Genomic DNA, 11,111 nt, shown 5'->3' with positions numbered 1-11,111 from the left:
TAATAACAGTAGTTAAATATATAATATTTAAATTAAAAATCATTAATATTAATATATATTTTTTAATTATTTTATAACTTTAATTTAAAAAATATTTTTTAACCAAACATATTAAACTATTTTTTTATTTAACCTCAATTTCAATCACAATTTTAACCAAATATATATTTTTTCAAACTAACCTAACTAAAAGTACTTTATAAAAACAAAAATTTAAAACCATAACCATAATAGCAACCTCAATATCAAATACAATATGAGGCACGGTTATAAGTTGATTGGGTTGCTTCAATAAATTCAAAATAATATCATTTTAGTAAATTAAAATGATATTATTTTAAAAAAATAAAAAGAAATTTATTTTTATTATATTATATTAAATTAACTCCTATTTAATTTAATTTAACTTGAACTAGATGCCAAGTCATCGGATCATTAAATTAATATAACAGATCAAACCAAGATTAATAACACTAATATCACTAACTCCAGACAAAGGTTTTAATTCTATGCATATGTGCTACACAATATAACAATGTTTTGCAGAAAAATTATTACTGAAATATTAATATTAAATCTCAATCTTGGATAACTTAATTGGATTCTAGTGTTGAAAGATGGTGTTCCTAGGGATGTTGGCTTTCACATTGCTTCCATCTAATTTTCGGGTCGGGTTCTAGAGATGATCAGCAATAATTACTGTAGCTTCTTCTTTCAATTTTCCTACTCGATGCAATGCTTTTATCAGTTGATCATGCAAGACCTATATTTATTCAGACGACTCCGCACGGCGCCACCAATGTTGATAGCTTTTATGTTCCTCGTTAATCTTGTTGGATAGTACCATGAGATATCCTGTTGGATAGTACCCTTTCTGCACGATGTTCTTAAAAAGTCCAGCAGGCTTGCATCCTCATTCTTGACCGAAGATACTAAACTCAACCTCACTAATAACGTTTGGTTAAGAAGGAAAAAGTGCTTTATGGTGGTAGGATCCACTAAAAATAAAGATGGTGCCGCAGGTGTTGTAGAAAGAGTATCTTGTTATTTCTAGTGGGGGAGGAACCACAACAGTGGAGCATGGCCTCACTATTGTATTATTCCTTAAAGTAAACAATACAAATGAATTTTAATTTATTTATATGGATTGCGTAAACAGTTATTTTTTTGAAAAATCAATACAAGTGAATTACATCATGATTTTTTATTGTAAATTTTATATATGATGATATTGTATATAATTTAATGAAATAAAATAAATATTTAATATCAATATTATTTATTTCATGATATAATAACAGTAGTTAAATATATAATATTTAAATTAAAAATCATTAATATTAATATATATTTTTTAATTATTTTATAACTTTAATTTAAAAAATATTTTTTAACCAAACATATTAAACTATTTTTTTATTTAACCTCAATTTCAATCACAATTTTAACCAAATATATATTTTTTCAAACTAACCTAACTAAAAGTACTTTATAAAAACAAAAATTTAAAACCATAACCATAATAGCAACCTCAATATCAAATACAATATGAGGCACGGTTATAAGTTGATTGGGTTGCTTCAATAAATTCAAAATAATATCATTTTAGTAAATTAAAATGATATTATTTTAAAAAAATAAAAAGAAATTTATTTTTATTATATTATATTAAATTAACTCCTATTTAATTTAATTTAACTTGAACTAGATGCCAAGTCATCGGATCATTAAATTAATATAACAGATCAAACCAAGATTAATAACACTAATATCACTAACTCCAGACAAAGGTTTTAATTCTATGCATATGTGCTACACAATATAACAATGTTTTGCAGAAAAATTATTACTGAAATATTAATATTAAATCTCAATCTTGGATAACTTAATTGGATTGTCGTGTTGAAAGATGGTGTTCCCAGGGATGTTGGCTTTCACATTGCTATCCATCTAATTTTCGGGTCGGGTTCTAGAGATGATCAGCAATAATTACTGTAGCTTCTTCTTTCAATTTTCCTACTCGATGCAATGCTTTTATCAGTTGATCATGCAAGACCTATATTTATTCAGACGACTCCGCACGGCGCCACCAATGTTGATAGCTTTTATGTTCCTCGTTAATCTTGTTGGATAGTACCATGAGATATCCTGTTGGATAGTACCCTTTCTGCACGATGTTCTTAAAAAGTCCAGCAGGCTAAAAAAGAAGTTCAACTTTAGATGCTAGCCCAAATACTTGAAAAAAGTAGCTCAGTTTATTTTCCAGCCTAAAAACAAAAACCCTACAGTCTCCGTCTGGAACAAAACTAGTCAAGACACGGGAACTATAGGATGGGACAAAGAGACAAGTCGTAACTCATGGTGGGCCTAAATTGTTTTCATCATGCTGTTATGAAGACAGAAACCAGCACCAAGATTTTAAGTCTGCATAGTAGAGTTAATTTGCCGGGCAACTTTTTTAAAACTTTTATGTAGTTTTATATGTTATTTTGATATTTTTTATTTGCCATTTAATATTTTTTAATGTTCCTAAGGTTCTTTTCTTTATTTTTTAAAAAATATTTCTTAATTTTTAAAAATATATTTTTTTCTTTTAGTAATATGATTATTTGTTTATAAATTACAAGGAGAAAAGAAGAAAAAAATTTATATACAAATCAAAATTTTAATGATGATATCATTAGTATTAATAGAAAAATCTTGATTAAACAAGTCAAACAACATAAAAAAAATTATACATGATAAACAAACGAGCCATATAAATAATTCAAAGGTGTCAGAATTTACTTGCTTTTAAATTATTCGTGTGACCCATTTCAATATTGTTAGTAATCTCTTATAATATTTTTAGATATATTTTATCAAAATCTTATAATATTTTTAGATATATTTTATCAAAAAAAATTTTAATGGTATTGATAATATTATTATTAAAGTTTCAAATAAGTAGACATCCGAGACTTTTTCTTTTATTTTTTCTTTTTATCCTTTTTCCATTCTCTTAATTAAATCATGTCTGACACTTATAATCAATAAATTATTAGATATTATCATTACTCTTTAAACCATGCTAATTTTTTAGAACGCTAGAAACCAAAAAAAAAAAAACTCATATTAGATTTCGTACAACTTTTCTAAAGTATAGAGACATCAGGGCCTTTAAGACGCCCTCCCAAGACTGAATACACATAGCCACCAGCCACCATCGTACTCCTTCGTTCACCCATTAATTAATTCACAAATTCTATGGATTCGTAATTAAGATATCATATGAACAAAAACAAAATTGAAAATTAAGAAAATATTAAAGATCCAATACAAGTTTGATTTATTAAAGATATGATTAATGAGAGCCTAGAAAATGTGTGTTTAAAAAATGTGTTTTACTTGGAAAAAAAATTTAAATTAATAATTTTTTAGTATTTTTTATTATTTTAATATGTTAATGTCAAAAATAAAATAAAATAATAAAAAAATATTTTAATATATTATCAAATAAAAAAACAATTTGATAAAATATCCTACACTTTGTTACCTAACACCCAAATAGGAAGAAAGCAACGTAACCCATGCACATGCCCTAATTCATAAGGAATAGAAATAAACAAACCTATCAAGTTAACATTGACCAAACTTACCAACCTGGAGAAGGACCTTAAAAGTTTGGAGAAATTAAAATAATATAATAATAACAGCAGGGATGATAATTAAACTATAATCCAATAAATTAATAGTCGCTAAAACCGATGAATTGGATGAGATTTTTATAGTTAATGGTTTTGTTTGAATATGAATATTTATTTCAATACTAATATTATCTATTACCTTTTTATATTTAATAATAAATAGTACTTCAATAATGAATATCCAATTATAAAATATACAGACTTTTTTATGTTAATATTAGAACACAGAGGTGTCATCCTGATATGCCAATGTATAATAATAATAATAATAATAATAATAAAGCACGATGAGAGGTCATGCAATGACTTGTAAGTTGGACGTGAGAAAAAAGCAAGGAAAGACAATACAAGAATTCTACAATGGCAGCTCTCGAGTCAGCAGGCTAACTTCTGATATTTGTAGTTTCTTAGCGTGGTACATAGTTTTCTCATATATTTTTGTTTTCTCACCAATAAATCTCTACTCATGTAGATCATTTTTTGTTGCTTCTCGATACCCTTCTGATCTTGGGAGCCGTAGAGGACAGAGAGAAACAAAAAAAAAAAAGAGAGAAGGAAGCAAAGTTCATTCACTTGACTGAGTTCTAGCATTCGTTGTTAAAAAGATGAAATTTGATCTTCAAAGTTGCCTAAAATTAGTATTTGGTCCGAGTTATCCATTTAGGAATGATAGTGGCAGCCAGATAAAGACATGTACCTCTATGCTCTCTCTCTCTCTTTTTAATCAAGCATAGGGGCATGGAGAGCATTGTTTATATAAAAATAAACATTTTTTCAATTAATTTTCAATAATTGGATCAAATTGCAAGATTTCAATATTTTTCAGGTATCAAACCAAAACATTCGAGGAACATCATCATATTAGAGCAAAGACAAGCCAAATTATGCAAAATTGGAAAAAGGTTTCCGTGGACTTTATGGTGCAGATTCAAGAGGCAACAGGATCGAGAAAAAAATAATTTATTTCCAATTGCTTTCTCATGTTTAGAAAAAATATTGCTCTAGTAAAACTATTATTTCTATTTAATGTTTATGTTTTTAGTATAGTTTTTTCTTCGTTGTTAAAAAGATGAAATTTGATCTTCCATCAGTAATTAAGTTTACTTGGGCACTCAATTTTCTTTTCATATAAGTATATAAATAGACACTACCACAATCTTTATATTTACTGACAGAATTTTTTATCGGTATTTACAATATTATTCTAGTGGTAATTGATTTACCAATAAAATTATTAACGGAAATGACTACCACAATCTTTATATTTACCGACAGAATTTTTCATCGGTATTTACAATATCATTCTAGTGGTAATTGATTTACCAACAAAATTATTAACGGAAATACTTTGTCGATGAATTCTTTGTTGGTAGTTTTTTGTTCATTGGTAATAAAAAAAAAATTATTTTATCGATAGAAAACACGTGCAAAAAAAATAATCCGTTTCATTCTGTCGGTATTTTTCTCGGTAAGTCTGTATGTAATTCCATCAGTAATTATTTAAAAATATTTAAAAAAATCTATTTTTCAAAACTATAAAATAGTTAAATTAATATAAATCAACAGTACTCTTTAATACTCAAAACACTTGAAAAAAAAAAAGAAAACGAAAATCAACTCAAAAAAATTTGTATCAACAGTACTCTTTAATACTCAAAACACTTGAAAAAAAGAAAGAAAACGAAAATCAACTCAAAAAAAATCATATGAAAAAAATAAAGTTGCAATTGCTAAAAATTTTAAAAATTATATAAATAAATCAACTAAAAATTGATCTCAAATGGGAAAAAAAAATCCTAAAACAACATTCATACAATTATTAAGAACAAACAAAAATTAAAAATAAAATATAAAAACAAATATTGTGAAAACAAAAACTTGAAAAAAGAAGAAAAAAATATTACCTTAATGCAATTGCAAATGAAGCTAAAAAGAGAAAAAAAACATAAAGTTTATTAATGAAAAAACTAAAAAGAAAAAAGAAGGAGAAAAATACATACTTGAACATAGAGAAGAAGAGAAGGAGTCAAGAAGAAAAGAAAAGGAAATGGATATTGATGTTTTTTACATATAGGGAAGAAAAGAAAGCAGGAGTGTTGTTTATTGTGAAATTGGGGATTTCATACTTTTTATTAGGTGTTATACTGATGGTTTTACTAACAGATAATTAAATATTAATATTTTTAAATATTCCATTGATAATGCAATTGGTAATATTTAATTTAAATTTTCAATTTAATAATTTTTTTTTAGAAACCATCAAATATCACCAACGATTTTTTAATTTGTCGGTGATTCAGTCTATAATATTTAATTTAATCAAAAATTTTAGAAACCCGTCAAATAACACCGACTACTTTTAATCCGTCGATGCTTTCATCTTTAAAAAATAATAATTAACAGTGCAATTGATGAGTGAACAGTTCTAAAGCTCTCTGGAAAATACCAACTGAGTTTTTTGTTGGTGATTCCATGTAATTAACATGATCAATAATGTTAACATTTTACCAATAAAATTACTGACAGAATAAATGTTGTTGGTAATTTTATTGGTAAAAAATAACATTTTATCATATTTTTTTGCTTTTTTTAAATTTTTTTCTCATTATAATTCTCTCGGTATATACCGAAGGTATATGTCCATCGATAAAATCTGTTAGAAATTTACTAATGAAAATATTTCCTCGATATTTCCATTTATTTTTATAGATTTTTTGGTAGTGAGAAAATCCTATATATTATTATATTTGCTAACTAACCGTACATGTATTTTTTCACATGTTCTTTCAATATTTTTATTGTATATCCTTATTCCTTTTTTTTTTCTAGTTTCTGGCTTCCAATATTTTTCAATATAATATTCATTCTTCTCTTTATTTTAAGTAACGGAAATGAGATTACAAAATTCATTTTTAATGTGGTTTAACAAGTTTATATCTACATCTTAAGTATCAACTATACTAGAATATTGTATTTTTTTTATTAATCCAAGTTAAAGATTACAATGTCCTTGATGAGTTATCACCAAGCATTTTTTATCTCAACACTTACATTCATTCTGTAGAATTTTACATTGGTGTTGATGTTCCTTACTAATAACCAAGAGTTTATCTCATAAACCATTCAAGGTTTACAATTATATAAAATGTAACAACACTCTCTCTTAAAGTAGATAATACAATTAAATTTTATATTTTTATCACTCACTCAATAGCACTTAAGATATTTGGAAGTATATAAGTGTAACAAGTGAAAAAATTATATTTTTATGCTTAATTATAAAGGTTCAATTAAGCATAATTTTAAAGTATGTTAGAATTGATAATTTTCTAGCTAGTTTTGATTTTGAAATAGTCTCTATATATTGCATGTTCATAATCCTCTTGCATTTTTACAACAAGGAGAGCTATTATAAGTTTTCAAAAGAAACTAGTTGTTTCTAGTCGTGAAGACCCTATTAACAACTTGAATGATCTATTGATTTTAGATTGATTAAGCTAATTAGTCAATCGATTCCTTATATTTCTAGGTGCTCATCTCTGATAAACAAATAGTAGATCGATTTATACAGAATATTAGTTTTGATAGGTTTAAACTTAGTAAATATTAAACCAATTGATTTTAATTTTATAAAATCATATATCAATTATATAATGTATGCAATGTGAATTATGTAAATTTATTTTAATTATGTTATAAAGTAAGATATAAATATTTATACGTAGAGCACTAAAATAAATACTTAAAGACTAAGTCTTCACTTACTTTACATCTTTGACTTGTTGATTGATTTCTTCATTCAATCTTTTATACTTGTTGATAATATTCATATAACTATATTTAAATTTATTCTTAATTGGATATATTATTAATATATTTTATATTTAATTATTATTATCAAAACATATACAAATATTAATACATCATCCAAAGTTCACCATTATTCACTATTTTTTTTTTCATATAATACCTAGTTTTTTCCATACAAAAAAACCTTGTAGTTTATTAGGTTTTTCTATCTAAAAATCTTAACTAATCTAATTGGTTTTCTAAAAACCATAATCTCTCATTGATCTATTTTGATTCACTTAATTATTTTTATTACAGAAACGTTTCTTCTAAAATTCGGATTGGATCAAGTCGTCGCTCGCCAATGATTTGGGCCGACCTCCTTGCCTGCTGGGATTCCGATCACTTTGCTTGTTTTTTACCCCTCTCTTGGTTCTTCTTGCATCGTACCATTTTCAGTGCTTCTCAAACTTGTGTTCAAAGAAGACAAAAAGAGGCCGTCAATGGAATGAACGTTGCGTTGTTGTATAACTGCGACTGTTTAATTCTTCTTTTTATTTTTGCTATAAAGGAAATATTAATGAATTGCTTCTTCCCTATCCAAGTGGTCAAACCTAAGGAATTCTAGGTCATACTATAAAACAAAATACCTTCGAAAAAGATAAAAACATGAATTTATATCTTCGATACTCTGTCGGACAACGGCTATCATCTTTGGAAGTGCATGACTGCATTTTGTAATGTGGTAATGCATTTTTTAAAAGTATTTTTAATTTAAAAATATGTTGAAATAAATTATTTTAATTTTTTATATTAACACATTAAAATCATTAAAAAAACACTAAAAATATATATTAATTTTTAATATTTTTTTCATGCTAAACAAACACTAAAAAGTATTTTTTAAATTTCTTTTTTAATTCAATATTTTTTTCATGCTTAACAACCTTTTAAAATGCATCTAAATATAATTTTAAAAGTAAAAAAAAAAAACGAACTTGGAAACTACATAATGAGACAATATAATTAAATATCTTAATGAATCGTTATGGTTTCTCTCATGAATCAATATAATTTATTGCTAAAATGAACACTATTTGTTTCATTGTCCGATTTATGACCAATTTATTTGATAAAACCTTATAATTTATAATTTATTGTTTAATTTGACTTCATAATTTAACAATTATAATTATATTACATTTGAATTAAACAATACTTGTTTGAAATAAAATTGATTAATAATTCATGCTTGTACTCTGAAATGATTAAATCACATGCATGAAAAAAAATAAGGATAAAAGAAGAAGCTTCCTTTTAAATTCCTCAATTCTATGGTAGATTTAATAGTTGATTCAAAGTATGACTATAATATAAAAATATTTGCATGAACAGACAGCTAGCTAGCTACCATATTTTCAATCATAATGGAAAGCTTTTAGCAAATATTTTTGTATCAATGAAAGTGAAGGGTTTCATTTGTTGTAAAAAATATGCAGCAATTATTGAGATAAACTAAAAAAAAACATAAAATTTAAAATATTGTTCGGTAATTTATCTACAATGAGAAGTTCTTATTTTTACTATATCAAAATACGGTTATATAATATGTATTTATAATACATCCTAAATTGTCCAAGAAAATCTAGCCGCCCAAGAGTATTAATAATTTTTTTTTAATATCCCTTTACCGTATTGCTCTACTTCACTTCGCTCAAACAAATTATGTCGTTTCGCTCCGTTTTGTTTGGTATGCTCTACTCCACTTTTATATTTGTTTATGAGCCATAAACGATAATAATTGCAAACGTTTTTGGATCAATGAAAGTTAAGGCTTCCATTGATGCTTTGTATTTGGCGAGATTGGAAAACATCATCTGTAAAACTATTGGGGATATTTTTTATGGGTTAATAAAACTAGATGTGAAAGACTTGGTGGGTCGGATGACACCTAAAATAAAAATTATAAAGTTTAAGTCAACATAATATTTATATAGATAACGAGGATAATAAATATTTTATAAATTTAAATATTTTTTAAACTTTATTTAAATCTTGTATTATAATTATATTGTGTTAGAGTTAAAGTTTTGAGAGATTAGTCTTAGTCATTACTTTGACTGACTTAGATCTAGAAAGATAAACTTTTATTTTTATAGATTTTTTTAAAATAAATATTTAATATAAATATCTATGATATATATAGATATATTTATAAAAAGTATATATTGAATAAAACATTTGTATAGTTTTTTCATGTGCATGTTACCAAAGTCTTAGAATGAGGTTGGGTTGGTTAGTTATATGATTCCTCTCTGCCATCTCTCTTTCCTAGAAATCTCTTACTTCAAGACATTGAATTAAGTAGATACGAAGCAGTTTAGCAATAGAGGAAAACATAGCGTATTGCAGCATCTGGTTACTAAATTTATAAATTAATGCAAGGACAAAAGAGGACCGGAGTATAGCATTCGGAATTGGCTAACTCCCGAACGCAGAGGTTGTGTTTTTCTATACTTTGACTAAATTAAATATTCATTGTTTATTATATTTCACATGTACTTAACTTTTTTTTTTAATGGGAACAAAGCTAGAAAATTTTATGAATCTCTTAATTTATTTAAGTTTTTATAAAAAAATTATTTTTATAAAAGATGCATATCCTAACTTAAATTCGAGATTTATTATATAAATTTTAAATTTTTTTATCATCACATTATAATTTTTGAAGATACATACATGTACTTAACCATTACAGTATGTTGAGGCAGTCTCCTGCATATGTTCAAACTGTTTGATACAGTGATGTAAATTAATTTTTTAGATATTTTTTTATTTATAAATATATTATAATAATATTTTTTTATTATTTTTTAAAAAATTAATCAGAAAAATAATTTAAAATAAAATATTTAATACTTTTAAAAAATATAGTCGAGTGCAAAAATAAACACAACCAATAACTACAAAAACATTTGTTGCAGAGGAATTTGAGATATGGTGAAAGACGAATTATCATAAAAGAATTGAAACCATTGAATTGAAAATATGGTGAAATAGATTGGAGGTGAAATTGAGAAGTCTTAAATGTACGAGAATTATAGATTTAAACTAGGATAACACTTCTAACATTCAACGCACCAAACTCTCTAAATTCTTCCAAGTGTACGACAGGGTTATTTATTTAAAAAGATGAGATAATTTTAAAGCTAAGAGTTTTTTTTTTTTATCCATTTGATATGTTAGTCATAATTAATATATATAAATTAGTTAATAAATATTCCTTATTTTCTAATACAAAAAATCCCAACTACCTTTCATCAAACCTCAAATACTCTTTTATATCATTAAAATTATTTTCTCTAACATAGAAGTCCAAAATTCCAAAAAATCTTTGTTTGACTAGCACGGTGGCACAACCAATTTGGCACCCACACACCAGTTATTGTTCATCAGCCCCACCAAACACAATGCTAGTTTGTGTGTTTGGAATGAGGTGTGACAATATATGATTTGTTTTTTTATACTCATACAAAGACTTGTTTTTTATGATAATTATTTTATATATAAAATAGATTATAAAACAAATTAAATCATATCTTATCAAGACTATAGATTATAAAACAAATTAAATCA

This window comes from Populus euphratica, unplaced genomic scaffold (assembly GCF_000495115.2).
Source record: "Populus euphratica unplaced genomic scaffold, PopEup_1.0 scaffold62.1, whole genome shotgun sequence".
NCBI lineage: Eukaryota > Viridiplantae > Streptophyta > Magnoliopsida > Malpighiales > Salicaceae > Populus > Populus euphratica.
The sequence above is the reverse complement of the archived record's forward strand: the minus strand, read 5'-3'. Positions refer to the sequence as shown.